Below are 23,374 nucleotides of genomic sequence, written 5' to 3'. Positions count from 1 at the left end.
TCAGCATTTTGCAAACCAGCTCATCCTATGATTGCTGCACCAGCTGGACACCATCGTGCCTAGCTTCACAGGCAAAAATTGCTCTTGCCCATGCAGTGTGCCTTTAAGAATATGAGTGATTTTTACTAGATCTCATCTGAAAATACAGTCGCCAAAAAACTCCATGCTCCGGGGTGCTGACCTGAAGACTTTAACTCACAGCTCTCCCTGCAAAATGTCAAACTTTTCCCAGAACACCTCTAAAATGAGATGAGTTCAGTATTGCACAGTAGATGTTTATGAATTCAACTATTTTGAAATGGTAATGCAATGAGAATGAGTCTTTGAGAAACATATCCTCATAGAAATTTCCATGCAAGATCCTTGTTGAGTTTTGTTTTAAAATCTTTTAAGAGGTTTAAAAATAACAAGTCCCATTCTTTCTGCCATAGGAGTGGGGACAGGCTGTGAGAAAATTGTTTATTTGACTTTAAGGTAGAGAATATTGTTCCTGCCTCCATGAGGATCTATTTATATTCACCCATGCCTACTGATTTCTGCATAGTCCTGTTGTACAGTTTAGTGGATGACAGGGACTGACTGGCTGGGAAGGAGACAGAGGCATGTCTACGATACCTGTAACAGTGCCTTAGGTTGTCACCAAGTTACAAAATCATTGCTTTCATTAAATGTTTTGAGAATGGTTTGACTTTCCAAACCATGGTTAGAGACTGATAAGTGCAAATCCAACGTTTCACTACAACTACAATATTTTAATGGATATATCAATAAAAATAACATTTTCATAACACTCTGTGAATTGTATGGCATTTAAACAAAAATCATCCAAAAGCCAGCAATATAGGATTTACTATTTCCCCAAAATGTGATCCCTCACAGCAAGTACAGAGACTAAGCAAGTTGACAAGGTCAAATTGCTTGCAAAGGGAGTGGGGCTTGGGCTTAAAGTAGGGTCTCCTGCCCTGTTCATCACTGTTCTTTGACCATAGCCATCTCCTATCAAGAGCTGCTGCAAAGTTGGTTCACTCTTCTGCCTTAAAGCAATGCCACACTTGCAGAAAGAGAAGAGCCCGTTTCCAAATTCTTCATAGGAGACACACACAAAGTTTCCAGTCCCAGAAGTTGAAGGTCTAATGCACATCCCAGCCATTTCTTACTTCACCTCCATCCCAGAGCTACATGCTTCACTCCTGTTCAGTCATCTTGGGGACAGAGAAAGCAAGCTGCCTTCTTCTTCCTGGTCCTTCCCTTCTCAGAAACAACTAATGAATATATGTTTCAATCAGGGCAAATTGGAGCAGCTGACTACATTGAGTGATATGGAATGCAGGTCTATTATAGGAATGGCCCTTCTGCCATTGTGGGAGCTAGATGATGCCTCTGTGCTACCTCTAGGCCTGGTGCTCAGCTGGAAGTCAGTAGGGCCATCCCCCAGGACAGGGAGAGGAATGTGAAGTGGGGAAGACTAGTGACAGCTGGGAATAACGTCTGTCTCTCACTGCCTCCTCCAGCTGTGAGGCTAAACTGAAGACCAAGGGGGAGATTTCTGGGAAGCCAGGCCACTGCAGGTCTGATTACTGCCCCAACAAACAAGGTCAGCAGGCATGTCAGGTACTTGGGCTTGATCAGCAACAGGGCTGCCCTTCTCCAATCTGCTAAGCATAAAAGAGCACCTACTTTACTTCATCATTCTAAATTGCCCATATATTTCTTCTCTGGTGAATATATGTATATATATATATATATATATATATATATATATATATATATATATATATATATATATATAGTCTGTCCAGAAGAAGCCAACCATTATTAATATCATAAGAATGGCTTGCATGACATAGACATAACCTGGCAGCCAAGGAGAGTGGGCTGGAATGTGCATGCATGAACAATGACAACTTCACTGTACTTGTCAGTGGGGCCAGTAGACGACATTGAGTGAGCTTGTGTACCACCATGTGGCCATCACATTCAAAATGACTGAGCAAGTGGAGCAATGAATCTGCATCAGATTTTGCATTAAGCTTGAACATTCCTCTGCGGAAACTATTTGGATGGTTCAGAAGGCTACAGCTAAGAGCAACAGGTGATTGACAGCTTCATCACAACAATGCACCCACTCATACATGACATCTTGTGCAGGATTTTTTGGTAAAACATTAAATTACCCAGGTGACTCAGCCCACTAATAGCCCACCCTGCAACTTCTGGCTTTTCCAAACTAAAATCAGCTTTGAAAGGGAAGAGATTTCAGACCATCGATGAGATTCAAGAAAATACAACAGGGCAGCTTGTGGTGATTGGGAGAACTGTGTGAGATCCTAAGGTGCCTACTTTGAAGGGGACTGAGAGGAATCATTATTCTATGTACAATGTTCCTTGTATCTTGCACCTTCTTTAATAAGTGTCCCTATTTTTCATATTACATGGCTGGATAACTTCTGGACAGACCTCATATATACACACACATATATAAAATTTTCACTCCATCTATTTCTATAAGTGATTTGACTTGCCTTTGGACTATTGCTAGGATCTCCACAGTTCATATCACATAGATAGAGCCTAAAAGGAAAACCTGATTGCAGTAAAATTGACATGAGACTGTGGTTAAGGTCAAAGTCTAAATGCCAAAACCTATTTTGAAAAACTTCTTTAACATATTTTACCATGTCCTATTTCATACCAACTTTTATGCAACTTTTTAGAGATGTGTGAACATAAATAAAATATCCTTGTTTCTTTCTCAGTAAGCAAATCATACCCCAAAGCACACTTATAATATTGACAAACTGAGATTCACATCTTGTCACTGATCTAGCAAACTGTGGACAGGCTTTCAAAGCAAATGGCTTTGTACTATTCTAAAATGTGGCTTTAAATTATTAAGCCAAAGTAACAACCTACCCCCTCCACATTGTCAGTGAGTTCATCCCACTCTGCACTAAGAACACAGGGCAGTCTCATACCCAGATCAAAGGTAGGGCTTCTCCTAAAAAGAAAACAAGCCATCTCGCATGCTCTTAAACACTGGTTGACCCAACCTGGCAAGTCTTTCCTCTGTACACAAATATGAGACACAAATACACTGATGAACAAAATCTGTTCAGATGGGTGAAAACTGTCTGATCTCTGTTATGAATAACAAAGGAAACCAAAAATCAATAGATCGCCTGAGAGTGTGGTGGTTATTATTTCCATTAGTCGGTTGAAGTATCCAAGCAGTCATGATTAATGGAGCTGAATCTTTACTGTGAGAGGGGGGGAATATATAATATCATATTATCCCAGGAACCCTTGCAAAATTCCATATCTGGTTAACAGGGCTTTCTTTTAAGTCCAGTATTCACCAGAAAAATGTTACTGCCATTGTTGAAAATTTCAGTAAAACATATCGGCCTATTTTTCTGCTTTACTCTATAGCACAAGCCTAGCACATGCTAAGTAAACCATATTAATTAATTAACTAATTAACTTTTTCATTTTGATTCAACTGCTTGACAGGTTTTCTTAAAAGAAGAAAATCTTACCTTTTGCAACAGCATGGATGGACCTGGAGAGTATTATGCTTAAGTGAAATAAGCCAGTCAGAGAAAGACAAGTACCATATGATTTCACTTACGTGTGGAATCTAATGAACAAAATAAACAAACAAAATAGAAACAGACTCAGATAAAGAGACGAGACTGACAGCTGTCAGAGGGGCAAGGGAATAGGGTTGGATGAAAAATAAGAAGGGATTAAGCAAAAAAAAAGAAACAACAACTCATATGATAAATACCAGAGAGATAGGAGGGGCTGGGGGTGGTAGAAGAAGGTAAAGAGGGGATAAATTGTGACAGAAAGAGACAACTTTGGGTGGTGAATACACAACACAGTATACAGATGATGGGTTATAAAATTGTACACTTGAAACCTATATAAAATTTATTAACCAATGTCGCTCTAATAAATTCAAATTTTTAAAAAAGTTTAAATCTTGAACAGTTACAAATTTACATTCTGTATGCAATAATTCCTTTTAAAACCATAAAAGTAGAAGCTAGGTATAAATTATTGGCTGGATCTCTAGCAACCTTAGAATATGCATCACAAGATTATTTTAGCCCTAGCTGGTGTGGCTCAGTGGATTGAGTGCTGGCCTATGAACCAAAGGGTCTTCAGTTCAAGTCCCATTCAAAGCACATGCCTGGGTTTCAGGCAAAGTCCCCACTTGGGGGTGTGCAAGAAGCAACCAGACACTGATGTTCCTTTCCCTCTCGTTCTCCCTCCCTCCCCCTCTAAATAAATGAATAAATAAATAAATAAAATCTTTTTTTAAGATTATTTTAAATAAATCCCTACTACGAATTTGTCTTCTTGCCACTTGTTATTATTGTTGCTTGTTTGTTTGTTTTTGGATAAAGCAATTCCTGCCAGAGGATATTCTGGTAAATCAAGGAATTTCAATAATTTATTAATTCAACAAATTCTTTAACCCCTCCTTTAATTTAGACTCTGTGTTAGGCCCTAAAAAATATAAATATAAAATTTAGCCTCTACCCTAAAAAAAAGTACAGTTTAATCAACAATTCAGTAAAGTAAACCAGAAATTACAAGACAGCAAGAGAAGTTGCTATGACAAAACTTTTGAATAGGGGAAAGACTACAATGGGAATAAGTTCTCATTACAAGAAAAAAAAATTATATGTATGTGTTGTGATGGATGTTAACCATACTTATTGTGGTGGTCATTTTACAATATGTATAGACATATATCAAATCATTATGTTGTATATCTGAAATATAATGTTATATATCAATTATACCTCAATAAAATGAATTGGCATGGTCCAAAAGGAAAGCATTCAACAATTTTTCTAATAAATTAGCACCAGTGGACATTGTTAAGTGGGGAGGACTGTCATATTGCGGTTTAGACACTCACTCTGGCTCAATCTGGAGGCTAGATGACAAGTAGAGGGAATGGAAACAGGGAGGCTGAGGCTCCATCAGGCCTGGCGCAGGTGAGAAGAGCAGTTGGAAGTTCATTTAATGAAGAGAAGTGGAAATCAGTAGCTGATAGGCCTGCGCATGAGGGAGAGGGAGGACTCTAGTTGACCCTGGTGTGGATACAAATGATAATGGCACAATTAACAGGGAGATGAAAGCCAGGAAGGGGACCAAGATTCAGAATCAAGAGGATGGGATGAACTAAGGGCAGGTTGAGTTTGACATGTCAGAAGACATTCTGCTGGAACTGTCCCGCAGAGAGGCTCAGGCAGCTTTGAGAGCTTGAGCATATTAGAGCAAACGGGATGGGGCAATCAGTCTTCAAAATGTATTGTATGACAAGAACAGGACAAATGACAGAACTCTGAGAAGCACCACCATGGAGTGGCTGAGGAGGCAACCATCACACGGGAAAGATGGGAAAGCATCACAGGGAACAAAAAGAGAGGCTCCATGAAAGGAAAGAATTTCCAGGAGCAATTGGTCCACAGCAGGCCCATCCAATCAAAATAAAATGCAAGCCACAGGTACTCTAGTCACCACCTTATCATATAACCTCACTTATAACTGGAATCTAATGAACAAAATAAACTAATGAGAAAAAGTAGAACCATATACATGGAAAGATAGAACAGACTAATAGCTGTAGGAGTGGAGGAGAGGGTGGGAATGGTGGAGGGAAGGGATTAGTCAAATAACATGTATGAATGACCCATGGACATGAACATGAACAACAGAGAAGGGACTGACTGTGGGAGAGAGGTGTGGGCTGGGTGGAGCGGGGCAAAAAGGGAAAAAATTGGGGTAGCTGTAATAGATAAACAATAAAAAATAAAGTAGAAAAAAATAAAAAATGCTCAAGCATGAGAAAGATGGACTTACCAAACAAAAACATTAAGACAGTTCTTACAAATATAATTCACATGCTCAAGGATGTATAATAAAAAATATTACCATAACAAGGAGTTCCCATAAGATTATCAACTGATTTCTCAAAAGAAATTTTGCAGGCCAGAAGGGACTGGCAAGAAGTATTCAAAGAGATGAAAAGCAAGGACCTACGACCAAAATTACCCTGTCCAGCAAAGCTATCATTTAGAGTGGAAGGGCAAATAAAATGCTTCCCAGACAAGGTAAAGCTAGAGGACTTCATCATCATAAAGCCATTATTACATGAAATGTTAAAGGGACTTTTATAAGAAAAAGATCAAAACTATGAACATAAAAATGGCAGCAAATTCACAATTATCAACAACTGTACCTGTTAGTCATTTGTATTTCTTCTTTGGAGAACTGTCTATTCAGATTCTTCACCCCACTTCTTTTTTAATTTGAGTTATTTGTGGGGTTTTTGTTATTAAGTTGTATGAGTTCTTTATATGTTTTAAATATTAATCCCTTATCAGATATATGGTTTTTAAATATTGTTTTTCCAGCATGTAGGTTTTCTTTTCACTTTTTTGATTATTTCTTTTGCTGTGTAAAAGCTTTTTGGTTTGGCATAGTCCTGCTTTTATATTTTATCTTTTTGCTTGTGTTTTTGGTGTCATATCCAAAAAATCATTACCAAGACCTATGTTAAGGAGGTTTGTTTCTATGTTTTCTTCTAGGAGTTTCATATTTATATTTACATCTTTAATGCATCCTGAGTTAATTTTTGTGAGTGGTGTAAGGTAAAAGCTCAGTTTCATTCTTTTACATGTGAATATGCAATTTCCACAACATCATTTATTGAAGAGGCTGTCTTTTCTCCATTTAGTGTTCTTGGCTCCCTTGTCAAATATTAGTAGATAATATATGCTTGGGTTTATTTCTGTGCTCTCAATTCTGTTCTGTTGGTCTATTTGTCTGTTTTTATGTCCATACCATACTGTTTTCAATGTCTATTGTTTTATATTACAGCTTGAAATCAAGAAGTGCGATGCCTACTGCTTTGTTCTTCTTTCTCAGGATTTCTTTGGCTATTTGGGGTCTTTTGTGGTTTCACATAAATTTAAGAGGTGTTTTTATTTCTGCTTCTGAAAAAATGCCATTAGAACGTTGATAAAGATTGCATTGAATCTGCAGATGGCTTTCAGTAGTATTAAAATTTTAACAATATTAATTGTTCCAATCCTTGAACATAGAATACCTTTCCTTTATTTGTGTCCTATTTTATTTTTTTCATCAGTGTCTTGTAGTTTTCAAGAAATCTTTCACCTCCTTAGTTAAATTTATTCTTAAGAACACCATTGTTTTGGATACTATTGTAAATGGGACCAATTTATTTCTTTTTCAGATATTTTGTTGTTATGAAATAATAGATTTTGCTTTGAGAAGAAAAGCAGAGATGGCAATTATCAGTATTAAACTACAATTGAAACTAACTCATAATCACGATGAAAACATTATCAAAGAGGAACATGCTAGAACTTAAAGTGGACAGGAAAGGCTTCACAGTTATGTTTGCATGATCTTTTGTATTGTGGGCTTGGCTTTCCTCACGTATATATAACTGATACAAAGTAGCTTCTGACACAGAAGCAATGTAGGAACAGGAAGATCCTGAGCCTATTGTCCCATTGCAACTGTACCCCCAGGGTTACAAATACTTGACAAAATTGCTGCCTGCAAGTAGCACTAGAAGACCACTGATGTCAGTGGGGCTGAGGAGCCATCTCTGAGATTTCCTTATTTGTCCACCATGACCAAATTATGTGCAAAGTCCTGTGCAACACCCCTCTATCAATGACTGGAAGTCATAAGGAAAAATGATTTATCTGCCCAGAGGCAAACAGCTGCCCACATATGCAGAAAACATGTCTAGCCCACTTCAAAGACATTTTGCATGTCTTAACAGCAAAGGAAAGAATTCCATAAAGAAAGCCATAAATAAGTCTTCAGTGAGGGGAGGCATATTCAACATTTTTGATTGTGCTTTTGAAAGGCAGAGCTTTATTCTTTTGCTGATCTTGAGCCAATAAAGCTATTGACGTGATTTTTAAAAACTGAGTACTAAAAAATCTATATAAAAAAAGGTTTATACATCTGGAATAGCAATCCTGGTGCATGAGAAAGAAGGCAGTGACTTAACTGGTTTAGAGAATTTACTAGCCAGTTCCAAAGTCCTGAGAGAGAGACAAAGAGAGAGAGAGACTCTGAAGAAGAGCTGACCATGGGGCAGGTACCAGAGGGAAAACCTCGGGTGAGAAGGTTAATCCTAGGGTTTACCTGATCATGGTCTTGCTGTTTTGTTCTAATGAAGAGAATTGGTTTAAGGGATCAGCAGCATCTGGTTGTACAAAGACCCTGTTGGGACTCTGCAATCAATAGCTAACACTTAAACACATTTTCCTTGTACCAAGCAAAGTTCTGAATGTTTTGCATATTTACATATTTAACTTCTTTTCATCTTCATAATAACCCTTACAAGTGAGGAAACTGAGGCACAGAAAGGTGCCTCACATTGGTCATATAGCTGGTCAGGTGCAGAGTCAGAATTTTAACCCATACTGCTTAGCTCCAAGTCTGCAAATGACTGCTAATGCTAAGTGTTTCACTTCCATTCAACTGTTCTTCCATTTAAATCCCAGTAGGCCCAATGAGGAAAACTAACACAATTAAGAAGTCCCTCCAATTTCCTAAACTAAATTTCAACCTCATTATCCTAATGGATATATAAATGTCATTTTAAGGATCAAGACTTCACTAAATTGGTGCTAGATATTTTCCCAATTTGCATTTAAATAAAGTGCTTCTTGCTACCATTGCCAAAAATGGGCCTACTCGGATGGACATTTGGTGGTGTTTTGTGGTCATTAGTCATACCTGTCCCAGAGAATGGTGAAATAATGTGTCTTCATTAGTGAGGTTCCTAATGATGGTTCTGGCTGCTTCCAGAAGGAGCTAGGGAACCAGGCACCTGTGGAAGACATCCCAATGTCAATGAGCTTTACAGAGAGTGGTAGAAACAGGAGGCTGTGCTCAGGCCCCATCATTTCTGAAGATATGATTGACCTAATGGCTCCTCAGCAGCAGCTCCCAGAGTGGCAAGGGGGTATCACCAAGACAGATAAATGAAGTTGAACTCCAGCATCAGAAAATTGAAAAGCCCACTGAAAAATATCTCTCCCTGAAGCAGTCAGCTCTCCGAATTCAAGTTGGCAAGTCTTAGGAAACATACCCACCAGAGAGCCAGGAAAGGTAGAGAACTATACCAAATGTCAAAAACGACCCCCCAACCTCCCAGTTGAAGCCAACCACAGCCATAGAACTGAACCAATTAAACTCCTAGTAACCCAAGAAAGAGATGGGTTCCTGACTCCACCTGGATGGCAGGGCTTTGCACTGTGGGCCCCTCTCACTGCTGGGCACACTGGCAGGGGCTCCTTGCTGACTGCTGGAACTCTAAAGGCAAAGCAAACTTCAGGCCGCTCAAGGGGATGGTCAGGTTCCTCATAAGCATAACAAGTAATGGTCATTTTCTTGTCCCTGGAGTTTTGGCCCAAGTCTCAGAAACAAAAAAGAAAAGGACAGAAGCCTTGAAAGTGACTGAGATATTTCCTTGAATATTTACAGGCAACACAACTTACAAAGGCAGGACCATTAAAACAACATAGGAAAGGGAAGTGGTGTTTGTCAAGCACACACTGTGAGTAAGCTTTTGTCCACATTATCCCACTTAATCCCTAAAGTCTTGTAAGGCCAGGGCTGTATGGAACAAAACACGGAAAGGTGGAATGGTTTCAAGTTGTAAAGCATCTCTCTAAATCCAGTCCAGTTGAGTCCAAAGCCTTAATTCAAAAAATATTGGTGCTTTTTTCAACTGAATTTTCAATAGCGAATCCTGGAACTTGAGGGTTGGGAGAGGTGTCAGGTCACCTAGGGTTGGACTTTTCATCTGCAGTGAAGGGAATTGGGTCCCAAGAGCTGAAGTCAGTGCCCAAAGTCACAGCAACACTTATTTGCTTCTGTATTCACATACTGTTATAACAAATTGTCATAAGCCTGATGCCTTAACTTAATACCCACTTATAATTGTTTCCTGGGTCAGAAGTCAGGTAAGGTGTGGCTCAGCTGGTTCTCTGCCTTGGCTCTCACAGGTCAAAATCAAGGTGTTAGCAAGTCTGCCAGCACCTTCCAGAGGTTCTGGGAAGATTCCACTTCCAGGCTTACTGAGTTTGTTGGCAAATTCAGGTCTTTGTGATTATAGGACCCAAGTCCCTATTTCCTTGAGGGCTAAATGTGCCCTTCTCTTGGTATGAATCTCTCCACTCTTCCTTCTACCATGTCTCCCTGACTCCAACTGGAGAAATTTCTCTGCCTTTGGGGGCTTATATGATCCTATTGGGCCTACCCAGACAATTCACAAAAATCTTCCCATTGTAAGATCTGTAACCTTAATTATATCTGCAAATAACATGGTCACAGGTTCAAATTAAGACATGAACACCTTTCAGAACCATGTTGCCTACCACATTATAGTTCTGGCCAAAGCCACCCAAAGCAAGCACAGTGTGTCAGGAGCCACAAGGGTCCATGCTGGAGTGGCTTCAGGCTGGAGGCCTATAGCAGCTGGGGTAACACCCCCATTCCCTGCCACCCAGTGGAGAGCGGGAGCACCATAGCACACTCTGGTTTCCTTAGTCTCTGGGGACTATTATGAGAGTGAATCTTCATCATTTTGGGAGGGTTGCTGCAAATCCTCAGAACACTCAACAGACAGATGTATAAATATGAATACCAAAAACTTATCACAAAATATTCATTTGTGTATTAGTGAATTCAGTCATTCAATAAATATTTATGGAGAGCTTACTGCAAACAGGCAATGTGAAAAAGATTTGTAGCAACTTTGAATTATTTATAAGCATCTCCCTTGATTAAAATGAATAACTGAATTAACCATATTTGTGCCTTTCCACGGGTCAGTATTCATGTGGCCTGTGTGCACTCAAAAGCCCCAAGGGAACAGGGTTTGGTGGCGAAGTGAACAGAGCTATTCCACAGGTGGATGGAGGCTGGACTAAGAATAAGTAACTTCTACAAGTGGGATGAAAGCCTGTGGTTGCTGGCGCTGTTGTTCTTGCCCCAGTGCCAAGTCTTCTGTCTGGTTACCCAGTATGAAGGGGCAGGCAGGAGGAGAGTTTTCCAGCAGGTCATGTACAAGGCTCTTTGGTAAGGCCAGCACGCATGCCCTGCTTAGAGGCATGTGTTGGGAACCACTGTTCATAGTCTACCAGAGCCTTTTGCTTCTATAGTTAAAAGTTATGCATTCTCAGAATATCCGCTCATCTCTTAATGGACTGATATATGAGAATATAAAATTAGCAGAACAAGAACTTATGGAATAACTATTCACTTTTCAAAAAGATAACAGCATTCATTATAAAACATCTTTAAGTAGCAAACTATCTTTAAATGTGGTTCAATTTAGTAACAAATTCAGATTTATAAGCTGGAAGTGGCTTGAAATCTTAACTTTTTATTTTAAAACAAAAAGAAAAATGGATCCAGAAAGGCAGATTGACTTGTCCAGGAGTACAGCTAGTTGGTGTAGGCAGAACTCGAACTCAGAACATCTGAGTATGTATCCTCTATCACACTGTTCTGCCTTGTACAGCAATGTTTACAAATCAAAGTTTATAAATTGATAAATTGTGCACATGGATATATTACGTGCTAAGTTTTATTAAACCTACACCTCACTTCATACAGAAGCACAGAAAAGTGTATGGGGAGAGCTGGCTGACTGCCAAAAGAGATGATTTCTAGTCCCAGATCTGCAATTAACAAACGGGTGACTATGGGCAAGTTGTTCAACTCCTCTGATTTCATTTCCTTTGTATGTAAAACTGACTAAAGCTTAAAACCTTTCCCACCTCCAATATCCATGACTAAATGCAAAAGTCTTGTGAGATTAGTTATGCAAAATAGAAATATGGAAGGGTTCAGGCTGAAAACTGCTGACTTCATTTGTTCTGTGCAAGGAGGGCAGCTGAAGCAGAGATCTTCACAGCTTGCATGAAAGGACACCTAGTCCATGATGAGATGTCCCTTCCCAGTCCACTGAGACATGGTGTGAGAGCTGCAGGAGCCGGGGGGTGAGAACGAAGGAAGTAAGTGGTTCAAACAAAACATTGGAGAAAACAAGAGTCCACTCATCCCAGAGACCACATTCCTATGACCACATCCCTATGGCTGCTGCACACTGGACCCTGCGAGGCCTCTCAAATCACCACAACCAGCTGTCAGCACACTTGCCAGTGCCTTCCCATCCCAGTCAAGTGTGCAGAGGGATGGCAGCTGTGTTCAGGGCTGCTCCACTTTTTACCTGGCTTGAGTTCTGAGACATGAAGCAAGGAAAGCAGAGGGACACCGCAGAGTCCAGCAAGCCCAGGTCTGCCTTCTGGAAAACACCACCCTCACTGACTGAGAAAGCTCCCAATGTCTCTCCACCTGACCTTCACTTTATTTTTTTTTAAGTATATTTTATTATGTTGTTACAGTAGTTCCAATTTTTTCCCCTTTACTCCCCTCCACCCAGTATCTCCCTTCCCCAGCATCCCCCCTCCAAGTCCATACCCATGGTTCGTAAAAAATAACTATCCCTCCCTCTCAGATATGAAGACCCTTTGTAATCTTGTAAAGGACAATGGGCGAAGGTCTCAAGCTCCTCTAGCTGCTTCAAGCTGGACATGGTCGTCGTCCTACCTACCCTTGGGTCCAGAAATCCCTAATAATAGTGGGGGTGTGGAGGGGAGGGTGACCTTCCCACATGGGGAAGGATTGTGCAGACTCCAGGTCAGTTGGCTGTCTCCGGACAACGGCGTGCTTGGTTTAGCAGGCTGGCATCCTTGTTGTGTTCTGGGGGCAACAGATTTGGCAAAAAGGGTTAAAAAGCATCATTCAATCCATAACTACTAGGTGACAAAAGGCAGGGATTAATTTTTCAATGTTCCACATTAGGAGGAAAAAAAAAAAAAAGGGGGGCTTCTTTGGAGGAAGGTGTGCTAGGCACACCTCGCCTGTCCAAAACCCTTTTGCCCATTATATTTAGTTTGGGCTGAGGGAAATAGTTTATGTTTCCCCCCTCTCAGACATCTGGGCCCTTTCTGTCCAAGCCATTAGGATAGAAAAGAGAATTCAGTTTTAAAGTGAAGCCCACAGACCACTCCATTCTTCACCAACCCAGCCATTTAGTTCAGCCAAACTGTTGAGTCTCAGGAGGCAGCGCTGCAGAGAGGATTAAGTGAGGCTTATGCGTACAGACAATCACTCAGGTAATGCGGTCATAGGCTTATGCCCTTTGAAAACAGAAAACACATGTTAATTTATGTAACATAACCAACAAACAAGTCTCTAAATCTGTAAGACTGTCTTATTGGGAAGACATCCAGTTGCAAGGCACTTGACATTCTACATGCCTGCAACTTGAATCTCTTTGGTGATATCACAGATATGGTTTAATTTTCAAGTGAAACCATTTTTTAAATGAGAAGAAACTTTTAAGACGGTTAGCTGCCCTACTTTACAGTCTGCCACTGATCATTGTGATTTTCCTTGAATAATGATTTTTCTCCCTAAGATTACTCTCCTTGTCTTTAAAGGGACTACATTAAGTCCATTTTTAATTTATCCTGTTCGTTTGCATAAACATAACAAGAGCAGCAAATGATCACTTATGATCTTTAGTTCTGCTTTGCTGGAACTTACCCAAGGAACATTTAGGGTGGCCCTCAGTCTGCTCTTCAGGGCACAGAAGCTGGGCCACATACCTGGCATTCATCCTTGCCTGTACACACGTGTCCTTTCCAAGTCTTTCTGGTTTTCCATTGTGCCTTAAGGCCCCTTCTAGCCATCTTTCAGGAAAACAACCTTCGTTCCTTCCCTGGAGGAATTGCTGTGGACCGCACAACCAACCATGGCAGCAGGCCTTTTATTTCACGGTCTTTTATTACCTTTGAAAGTCATTCCCAGTTCCTTAGGGCTTTTTGGTAACAACCTGAGCCCAAGCATGTCTCCTTTAGGCTTGACATTCCAGTCAAAGGCTTGGTCAGAAAAAGGAACCTCTATTAACAACTGGTCTTATTAGTTCTATGCAAAGAAACTTAAGTCATTACTTACTTGTTTAGAATGCCAAACTCTGGAGAGATCAAATAGGGAGAAAAATATACAACGTGAAGGAAAATCTTTGTCCTAATATTCACTGAACTGGCATTTCCATTCTTCATATTTTCATTTTCCCCCACTAAAAAAATTTTTTTGTTTGTTTTTCCATTACAGTTGTCTCATTTTTTTTTCCCCCTCTTGCTTCCCTGTATCCTGCCCCTCCCTACCCCCACATTCAGTCCCCACTCAGTTGCCCATGTCTGTGGGTCATTTATACACGTTCTTTGACACTTCCGCTTCTTACCCCCTTTTCTCCCTCCCACCTCCCCCTTGTTACTGTTAGTCTACTCCTTGTTTACATACCTCTGGTTCAATTTTGCTCATTTGTTTGTGTTGTTCATTAGTTTCCTGTAATAGGTGACAGCATAACGTATTTTTCTTTCGTTGCCTGGCTTATTTCGCTAAGCATAATTCTCTCTAGTTCCATCCATGTTGTTGCAAATGGTAGAAGTTCCTTCTTTCTTTCTGCTACATAGAACTCCATTGTGTAAATGTACCACAGTTTTTTGATCTACTCATCTACAGATGGGCATTTAGGTTGTTTCCAGCACTTGGCTATTGTAAATAGTGCTGCTATGAACATTGGAGTGCATAGGTTCTTTTGAATTGGTGTTTCAGGATTTTTCGGATATAATCCCAGTAATGGAATTGCTGGTTCAAAAGGCAGTTCCATTTTTAGTTTTTTGAGGAAATTCCAAACTGTTTTCCATAGTGGCTGCACCAGTCTGCATTCCCACCAACAATGCACCAGGGTTCCCGTTTCTCCGCATCCTCTCCAGCACAAGTTGTTTGTTGATTTGTTGATGATGGCCATTCTGACTGGTGTGAGGTGTTATCTCATTGTGGTTTTTATTTGCATCTCTCTGATGGCTATTGATGTTGAGCATATTTTCATATGTCTATGGGCCCTCTGTATGTCTTCTTTGGAGAAGTGTTTGTTCAGGTCCTTTGCCCATTTTTTAATTGGGTTGTCTGTCTTCTTGGTGTTGAGTCGTATGAGTTCTTTATATATTTTGGAGATCAATCCCTTGTCTGAGATGTCATTGGCGAATATATTTTCCCATATGGTTGGTTTCCTTTTCATCTTGCTGATGTTTTCTTTAGCTGAGCAGAAACTTTTTAGTTTGATGTAGTCCCATTTGTTTATTCTTTCCTTTATTTCCCTTGCCTTAGGAGATATATCAGTGAAAATGTTGCTACGTGGGATATCTGAAATTTTCCTGCCTATTTTTTCCTCTAGGACTTTTATGGTATCACGGCTTACATTTAAGTCTTTGATCCATTTTGAGTTTATTCTGGTGTATGGTGTAACTTGGTGGTCTAGTTTCATTTTTTTGCATGTTCCTGTCCAGTTCTCCCAACACCATTTGTTAAAGAGGCTCTTTTCACTCCATTTGATGTTCTTTCCCCCTTTGTCAAATATTAGTTGACCGTATGAACCTGGGTTTATTTCTGGGCTCTCTATTCTGTTCCATTGATCTATATGTCTGTTTTTATGCCAATACCAGACTGTTTTGATTACCATGGCCTTGTAGTATAGTTTGATATCAGGTATTGTGATTCCTCCTACTGTGTTCTTCCTCAAAATTGCTGTGGTTATTCGGGCTCTTTTTTGGTTCCATATAAATTTTTGAAGTATTTGTTCTAGGTCTGTGAAATATGTTGCTGGTATTTTAATAGGGATTGCATTGAATCTATAAATTGCTTTGGGTAGTATGGACATTTTAATGATGTTGATTCTTCCCACCCATGAGCATGGTATATGCTTCCATTTATTTGTATCTTCTTTAATTTCTTTCTTCAGTGTTATGTAGTTTTCTGAGTACAGGTATTTTACCTCCTTGGTTAAGTTTATTCCTAGGTATTTTATTTTTCTTGTTGCTATGGTAAATTGAATTTTTCTTTCAGTTTCTATCTCTGAGTTTTTATTGTTGGTGTATAAAAATGCCTTTGATTTCTTAATATTGACTTTGTATCCTGCTATTTTGCCGAATTCACTTGTTAGGTCGAGTAGTTTTTTTGTGGAGTCTATAGGGTTTTCTATGTACACTATCATGTCATCTGCAAATAATGCCAGTTTTACTTCCTCTTTTCCAATTTGGATGCCTTTTATTTCTCTTTCTTGTCTGATTGCGGTGGCTAGAACTTCCAAGACTATGTTGAATAGGAGTGGGGAGAGCGGACATCCTTGTCTTGTTCCTGATCTCAGGGGGAATGCTCTCAGTTTTTGCCCATTGAGTATGATGTTGGCTTCAGGTTTCTCATATATGGCCTTTATTATGTTGAGGTATGCTCCCTCTATTCCCATTTTGCTGAGAGTTTTTATCATAAATGGGTGTTGTACTTTATCAAATGCTTTTTCTGCATCTATTGATATGATCATGTGGTTTTTGTCTTTCATTTTGTTTATGTGGTGTATTACGTTTATTGATTTGCGAATGTTAAACCATCCTTGCATCCCTGGGATAAATCCTACTTGATCGTGGTGTATGATCTTTCTAATGTGTTGCTGGATCCGGTTTGCCAATATTTTGTTAAGGATTTTAGCATCTATGTTCATCAGCGATATTGGCCTGTTATTTTCTTTCTTTGTTGTGTCTTGACCTGGTTTTGGAATCAGGGTTATACTGGCTTCATAGAATGAGTTTGGCAGTCTTCCCTCTTCTTGTATCTTTTGGAATAGTCTGAAAAGGATAGGAGTTAGTTCTTTCCTAAATGTTTTGTAGAATTCACTTGTGAAGCCATCCGGTCCAGGGCTTTTGTGTGCTGGGAGTTTTTTGATTACTGCTTCAATTTCACTAGTTGTTATTGGTCTATTCAGACTTTCTGCTTCTTCTTGATTCAGTTTGGGAAGACTATAGGTTTCCAGGAATTTGTCCATTTCCTCTAGGTTGTCAAATTTCTTGCCATACAGTTGTTCGTAATAATTTCTTATAATTCTTTGTATTTCTGTGGTATCAGTTGTGATTTCTCCTCTTTCGTTTCTGATTTTATTTATTTGGGTCCTCTCTCTTTTTTTCTTGATGAGCCTGGTTAAAGGCTTGTCAATTTTGTTTATTTTTTCAAAGAACCAGGTCCTACTTATGTTGATCTTTTGAATTGTTAGTTTAGACTCTATGTCATTTAATTCTGCTCTGATCTTGATGATTTCCTTTTTTCTACTTGATCTGGGCTTTGTTTGTTGTTCTTCCTCTAGATCTTGTAGCTGTGGGGTTAAATTTTTTATTAGATATTCCTCTAGCTTTTTTAGGTAGGCCTGTATTGCTATGAACTTTCCTCTCAGGACTGCTTTCGCTGTATCCCATAGGTTTTGGGTTGTTGTGTGTTCATTATCATTAGGTTCCAGAAACTTTTTGACTTCTTCCTTGATGTCATTGTTAACCCATTCATTATTTAATAGCATGTTATTCATTCTCCATGAGTTTGAATGTTTTTGAGTTTTTTCCTTGAGGTTGATTTCCAATTTTAAGCCATTGTGATCTGAGAAGATGCTTGATATAATTTCAATTTTCTTGAATTTGTTAAGGCTTGTTTTTTGTCCTACCATGTGGTCTATCTTTGAAAATGTTCCCTGTGCACTTGAGAAGTATGTATATTTTGCTTCTTTGGGGTGAAAACTTCTATATATATCGACTAAGTCCATTTGATCTAGAGTGTTGTTCAGTGCCTCAATGTCTTTGGTGTTTCTTTGCTTTGAATATCTTCCATTGTTGACAATGGGGTGTTAAAGTCCCCTACTATGAGTGTGTTGTTGTCTATATCTTTCTTGGAGTCTTTCAAAAGTTTCCTTATATATTTGGGTGCTCCTAAGTTGGGTGCATATATATTTATAAGGGTTATATCTTCTTGATGGATTTTTCCCTTAACTATTATGAAATGCCCTTCTTTGTCTCTTTTTATGGACTTTGCTGTGAAATCTGTTTTGTCTGATATAACTATTGCTACCCCGGCTTTTTTTTCATGCCCATTTGCTTGAAATACTTTTTTCCATCCCTTTACTTTCAGTCTGTGTAGATCTTTTGTTCTAAGGTGGGTCTCTTGTAGACAGCATATATGTGGGTCATTCTTTCTAATCCATTCAGCTACCCTATGTCTTTTAATTGGAGCGTTTAATCCATTTACATTTAAGGTTATTACCGATAAGTACTTATTCATTGTCATTTTTCCCCTTTGTACTCGTGTTCTTCTCTGTCTCTCTCTGTTTCTTTATCTTCTTATAGCAGACCCTTTAGCATCTCTTGCATTGCTGGTTTGGTGGAGATGTATTCTTTTAGCCTTCTTTTGTCTTGGAAGCTCCTTATTTCACCCTCCATTTTGAATGAGAGCTTTGCTGGGTATAGTATTCTAGGTTGTAGGCCTTTGTTTTTCATTGCTTGGAATATTTTTTGCCATTCCCTTCTGGCTTGTAGTGTTTCTGCTGAGAAATCTGATGATAGCCTTATTGGAGTACCCTTGTATGTTATTAGTTGTTTTTCTCTTGCTGCTTTTAGGATCCTCTCTTTGTCTTTGAATGTTGCCATTTTAATTATGATGTGTCTTGAGGTGGGCCTGTTGGGGTTCATCTTCATTGGGACCCTCTGTGCTTCCTGGACTTGCGTGACTCTTTCTCTCGTCATGTTAGGGAAGTTTTCTGTCATTAGTTTTTCAAAGAGGTATTCTATCCCTTGCTCTTCTTCTTCTCCTTCTGGAATTCCTATGATACGGATATTATTACGTTTCATGTTGTCCTGCAGCTGTCTTAGAACCTCTTCAGTCTTGTTCAGTCTTTTTTCATTTTGTTGCATTGTCTGGGAGTTTTTGTGTACGTTGTCCTCCAGCTCGCTGATCCGATCTTCTGCTTCCTCTAGCCTGATTTTAATTCCTTCTACTGTGTTCTTCAATTCAGAGATCGTATTCTTCATTTCCTCCTGGCTCTTATTGATAGCTTCTATGTCCTTTTTCATGCTCACGTAATTTTCTGTGAGTTCCTTGTAGTTTTTCTGGAGTTCTTTGTAGTTTCTGCTGAGCTCATTCAGCTTCTCCATAATCCATGTTTTGAATTCCATATCTGATAGTTCGCTCCCTTCTATTTCATTTAGCACTCTTTCTGGGGATTCTACCTTTCCTTTTGATGGGAGGTTGTTTCTCTGTCTCCCCATTTTTTTGACTCCTATTGTTTGTTGGTGCTTCTTAGAATGATCTGCACTTCCTGGATCTGCCTCTGGTGGCATCAGATCATGTACCAGTCTGGCCCTAGGCAGCCTGTTGGAGACTTCCAGGGATCTACTGCTGTTGTCTGTCTTCTTTGATTGTTAATCTACTCAGTCTGTGATTAGCTGTCAGGCTTAAGGACTGTGGGTGTGGCAGCTTAATTCCTGTAGGCAGGGCTTTTGCTTCCCCTCAGGCTGACGCCACTTGGAGGGGAATGGTCTACCCGCAGTACTGGGGATGAGTCAGCACTGGGACCCAGTCGGCTGCTCCTCCAGTTCTCCCCTCAAAGCCACCATGCCAAACTCTCCCCAAGTGTCTCCAGTCCTCTCTGCCTTCCCTCTGCTTGAGCCCAGGGTAAGTGGTGGCCAAAATATTTTCGTATGTGATCCACTTAAGAGCTCTTTTTCTCCTGCTGTTTCTCTCCGGCTAGCAAGAAACCCTGTGGCTTTTCGCTTTTCACAGCTGATACTATTTTACTTTCCACTCTGTTGCTGTAGGCTGGGAAGCCCAGCTGGGGGTTTAGACCCTGCCCTTCTCAGGGGGAATCCCTGGCTGCTGAGCTGTTTCTCAGTCCCTTCAGCTGCCACCCATATGAGCCCAGCCAGCCCTTCCGCGTCTCCGCACTCCCTACTGGTCAAGTTGTGATGTAGCGGCCTTTTCTGTCTCTCCGTGGTTATAAGACTTCTTTCCAGCTAGTGTTCCGTTGGTTATTCCAGATGATTTCTCCAAAATTAAGCTGTAAATCCAGACTGGTCCTGGGAGGAGGTTAGTGTAGCTTCCATTTACTCCTCCGCCATCTTGGATCTCCCTGACCTTCACTTTAATTCCAGGAGCTAGACAGATATTCTTTCCATGTTATACATGAGAAACAGAGGCTCTGTGAAGTGATCTGGCAGTCCTGCTTACATCCCAGCCCCTCCCTGAGACAATGTCAGAGTCCACGTACATGGGCCTGTCAGAATGCAGCATTACGGCAGAGGCCCTCCGCAGGCATCAGAAGGCACAACAAGAGAGATCTAGGAAGACCCTTGGTGCCCACCATTTATACACTGAGTAATGAGAGAGGCCAAAAATGTACAGGAGCTGACAATCTAGTGAGAAAACACATTCAAAACACTCAAAACTTATGGAGGATGGTAACCAAGTCCTAGCTGGCCTAAGTGTGTTGGCTGAGGCTCAACAAAAGGTCAGAGAATGGGGAAGGGTAGTCAAGACTCTGCATCCTTACCTGTTATTTCTCACAATTGTAACACCATTTGTTTGGCAAAACAGAAAATTGGTATGTCAAGTCCCAAGACAGTAGTAATAAATACTGTTCAATGACAGAAAAATGTTTTTATTACTCAGAGCAATATTATGGCTTCCACTTTAGCATTTATCCTCTATATATAAAAAACAGGGCAGAGAAAGGTGGAAGATGGGACTTTTTATGATGATGGTTTTCTCCCCCAGCTACTATTGTGGCTTTTATTACTAGTAGTTGGCTTGAAATTCCACCAGCACAAGTGGTTACTCTAATCTTTCCCAGCAAAAGAGTTAAGCAAATAAAAAGGAACCACCTTATTAAAAGCAGAAAAACTCTCAAACATTAATAACCAAAATATTTTAAAAGGCAACCCCTTAAAGAAAGATTTAAGCACATTCAATCAATGGAAATTTCCCATCAAAAGAACAAAGGTGCTCATCCCAGATGAGTCAGAATTTAAAGATTAGCAGGGAGTGGGAAGGGAGCCTGTGTTTATGAATGAAGCAATCTCCAAGCATACTCCCATGCCCTTCAGAAAACCTGTGTGGGGCTCCTGGGGGTGGTATGGCACATCCTAACTAAATGCAGAGTCAAGATTTCCCTGTGTTGTTATAACTGTGCAGCTATAAGCCTGAGTCTGGGCCTGCCCTTGCAGATCACATTTTAAGGAAACTGAGGAAGGAGTCCTCTCCTATGGAGCCTTGGTAAGAATGGAAACAAAGAATTACAGAACCAGCAGAAACCTTGTAGGTTATCTGGCCTGCCCCATCATTTACAGAGAAGGAGCCTGAAGCCTCGGGGAGGAAAATGATGAGCCCATGATCTCCCTGGGACTTGGTGACAGAGCTGAAACTAAGACTCAGATCTTTGGGACTCCCAGTCCACAAAGGCACCTATCAACAGAAAAGCCCAGTGAAAGCATATGCTTTGCCCAATCCTGCTCCAGCCCCTTTATATCTACCATTTCTTTGTCATGTCCCCTGGCTCCCTCTCTGTTCTCTTCTCTCTACCCTCTCTTTCTTTTTTCATGCACATGGCCTGGGGATGTCTTCTGTCACGAGACTGTTCCTTGTGTACCTCAAGCAGTAGCTCCATCTTTCTAGAAAGGCTTGCATGAGGGAAGGAGCATGTGATGAGGACAAGAAAAGGGGTGCAAGAAAAGGGGTGCAGGAGGAGGGATGCAAGAGGAGGGGTACAGGAGGAGGAGGGGTAAAGGAGGAAGAGATGCAGGTTGAGAAATGCAGAAAGGGGGATGAAGGAGGCCCTGGACAGGAAGCTTAGTTGGTTAGTGTATCATCCCAACACGTCAAGGTTGCAGGTTTCATCCCTAGACAGGACACATACAAGAATCAACCAATGGCCCTGACCAGTGTGGCTCAGTTAAGTGTCATCCCACAAAGCAGAAGGTCACTGGTTAGATTCTTGGTCAAAGCACATGCCTGGGTTGTGGATTCAGTCCCAATTCAGAGTGCATATGAGAGGCAACCAAACAATTTCTCTCTTACACTGATGTTTCTCTCCTTCTCTTCCTCCCTCCCTTCCCCTCTCTCTAAAAATAAATAAATATTTTTTTAAAGAAGAATCTAATCAATGAATGCATCAACAAGTATAAAAACAAATTGATGTTTTTCTCTCTATCTCCCTAAGATAATATGATAGATAGATGATAGATAGATAGATAGATAGATAGATAGATAGATAGATAGATAAGTGATAGATAAAAGGGAGAAGTACAGGAGGAAGAGGTGAAAGAGGAGGGTGCGCAAGGAGGAAGGCAGGACAGAGACCTGTCCCACCCTGGAGCACACAGAGGCATATATAAAGCTTTAAAGAAAAAGGATTGTGACATTTTTGGGGTCTGTTTGATTTCACAGCAAATGATAAATTAAGTACAGGAGTGTATGCTCTCCTCAGTCTCCACAAAAATCTCTCCCCAGTCGTTGATCCCCCACAAGGCCAGAAATGTCCTGTGTCCCTCTTAGACACCAGAGAGAAGGGGGCCACAATGCCTGTGCTGCAAGTGTACCTCAACCCTCACTTTTTTCCAGCAGGGAGGTCTGGTTTTCAGGGGCACCTCCAGCAGTGGCATAGCAGAAGGGTTTATAGGCTGCTGCCAGAGCACTGGTCACCTTACCTTGATTTTATGACTTGGTAGCTCAAGAAAGCTAGGACTCTTAAAAAAAGAAATACCTACTAGATACTAAGAAAAATAGAGAGGAATGACAGTTATATCAACATGAAGCTGGGATGTCCAATTGTCAGTTTTAAAGGCTACATCTATTTACAAGGCAAGGTTTAATCTGTATGTAATTTGTAGTGTGTATGGATTTGTATTGCTTGATCCTTGGACAACATGAACATCTGTGTGATTTTAGATGAAATAGACAAATGCTTGTCTGACTTTTAGATCTTTGGAAGTCCATTTAGACCAACCTGAATGAGTGAGTCAAGTATTTTCAGTTGTTGTTTTCTTTAAGAAATGTTATATAAAGTCTCCTCAAATAATTTTAAAATGACATTAACTTCCAATCTAATTTTTAGAATAACTCTTAGTAATAGAATTTTTGTATCAGTAGCAATGAGTAAGTATCAAACATTGTAACATAATATGTATTTTCATATCTAAATACATACAATGACTGTCCAGAAGGTATTCAACCATGTAATATGAAAAATAGGGATATTTACTGAAGAAGCTACAAGATACAAGAAACATTGTACATAAGACCATGACACCTCTGTTCCCTACAAAGTAGGCACCTTGGGACTTCAGAGTTCTCCCAGTGTCTC

The 23,374-nt window shown here is 40.1% G+C and overlaps 1 long non-coding RNA gene across 1 annotated transcript in view; it reads right to left on the bottom strand.

Annotated features, from left to right (window-relative positions):
- Positions 1–8,896, bottom strand: part of LOC150002902 (uncharacterized) — a 98,394-nt gene extending 89,498 nt beyond the window's left edge. The window contains exon 1 of the long non-coding RNA XR_016512645.1: positions 8,806–8,896. This is a non-coding gene — a long non-coding RNA (uncharacterized LOC150002902). The remainder of the gene's footprint in view (positions 1–8,805) is intronic.
- Between the last annotated feature and the right edge of the window lie 14,478 nt (positions 8,897–23,374).

Source organism: Furipterus horrens, unplaced genomic scaffold, assembly GCF_987537825.1.
Source record: "Furipterus horrens unplaced genomic scaffold, mFurHor1.1.pri manual_scaffold_8, whole genome shotgun sequence".
In the NCBI taxonomy this organism is placed as follows: Eukaryota; Metazoa; Chordata; class Mammalia; order Chiroptera; family Furipteridae; genus Furipterus; species Furipterus horrens.
The sequence above is the reverse complement of the archived record's forward strand: the minus strand, read 5'-3'. Positions and strand labels throughout refer to the sequence as shown.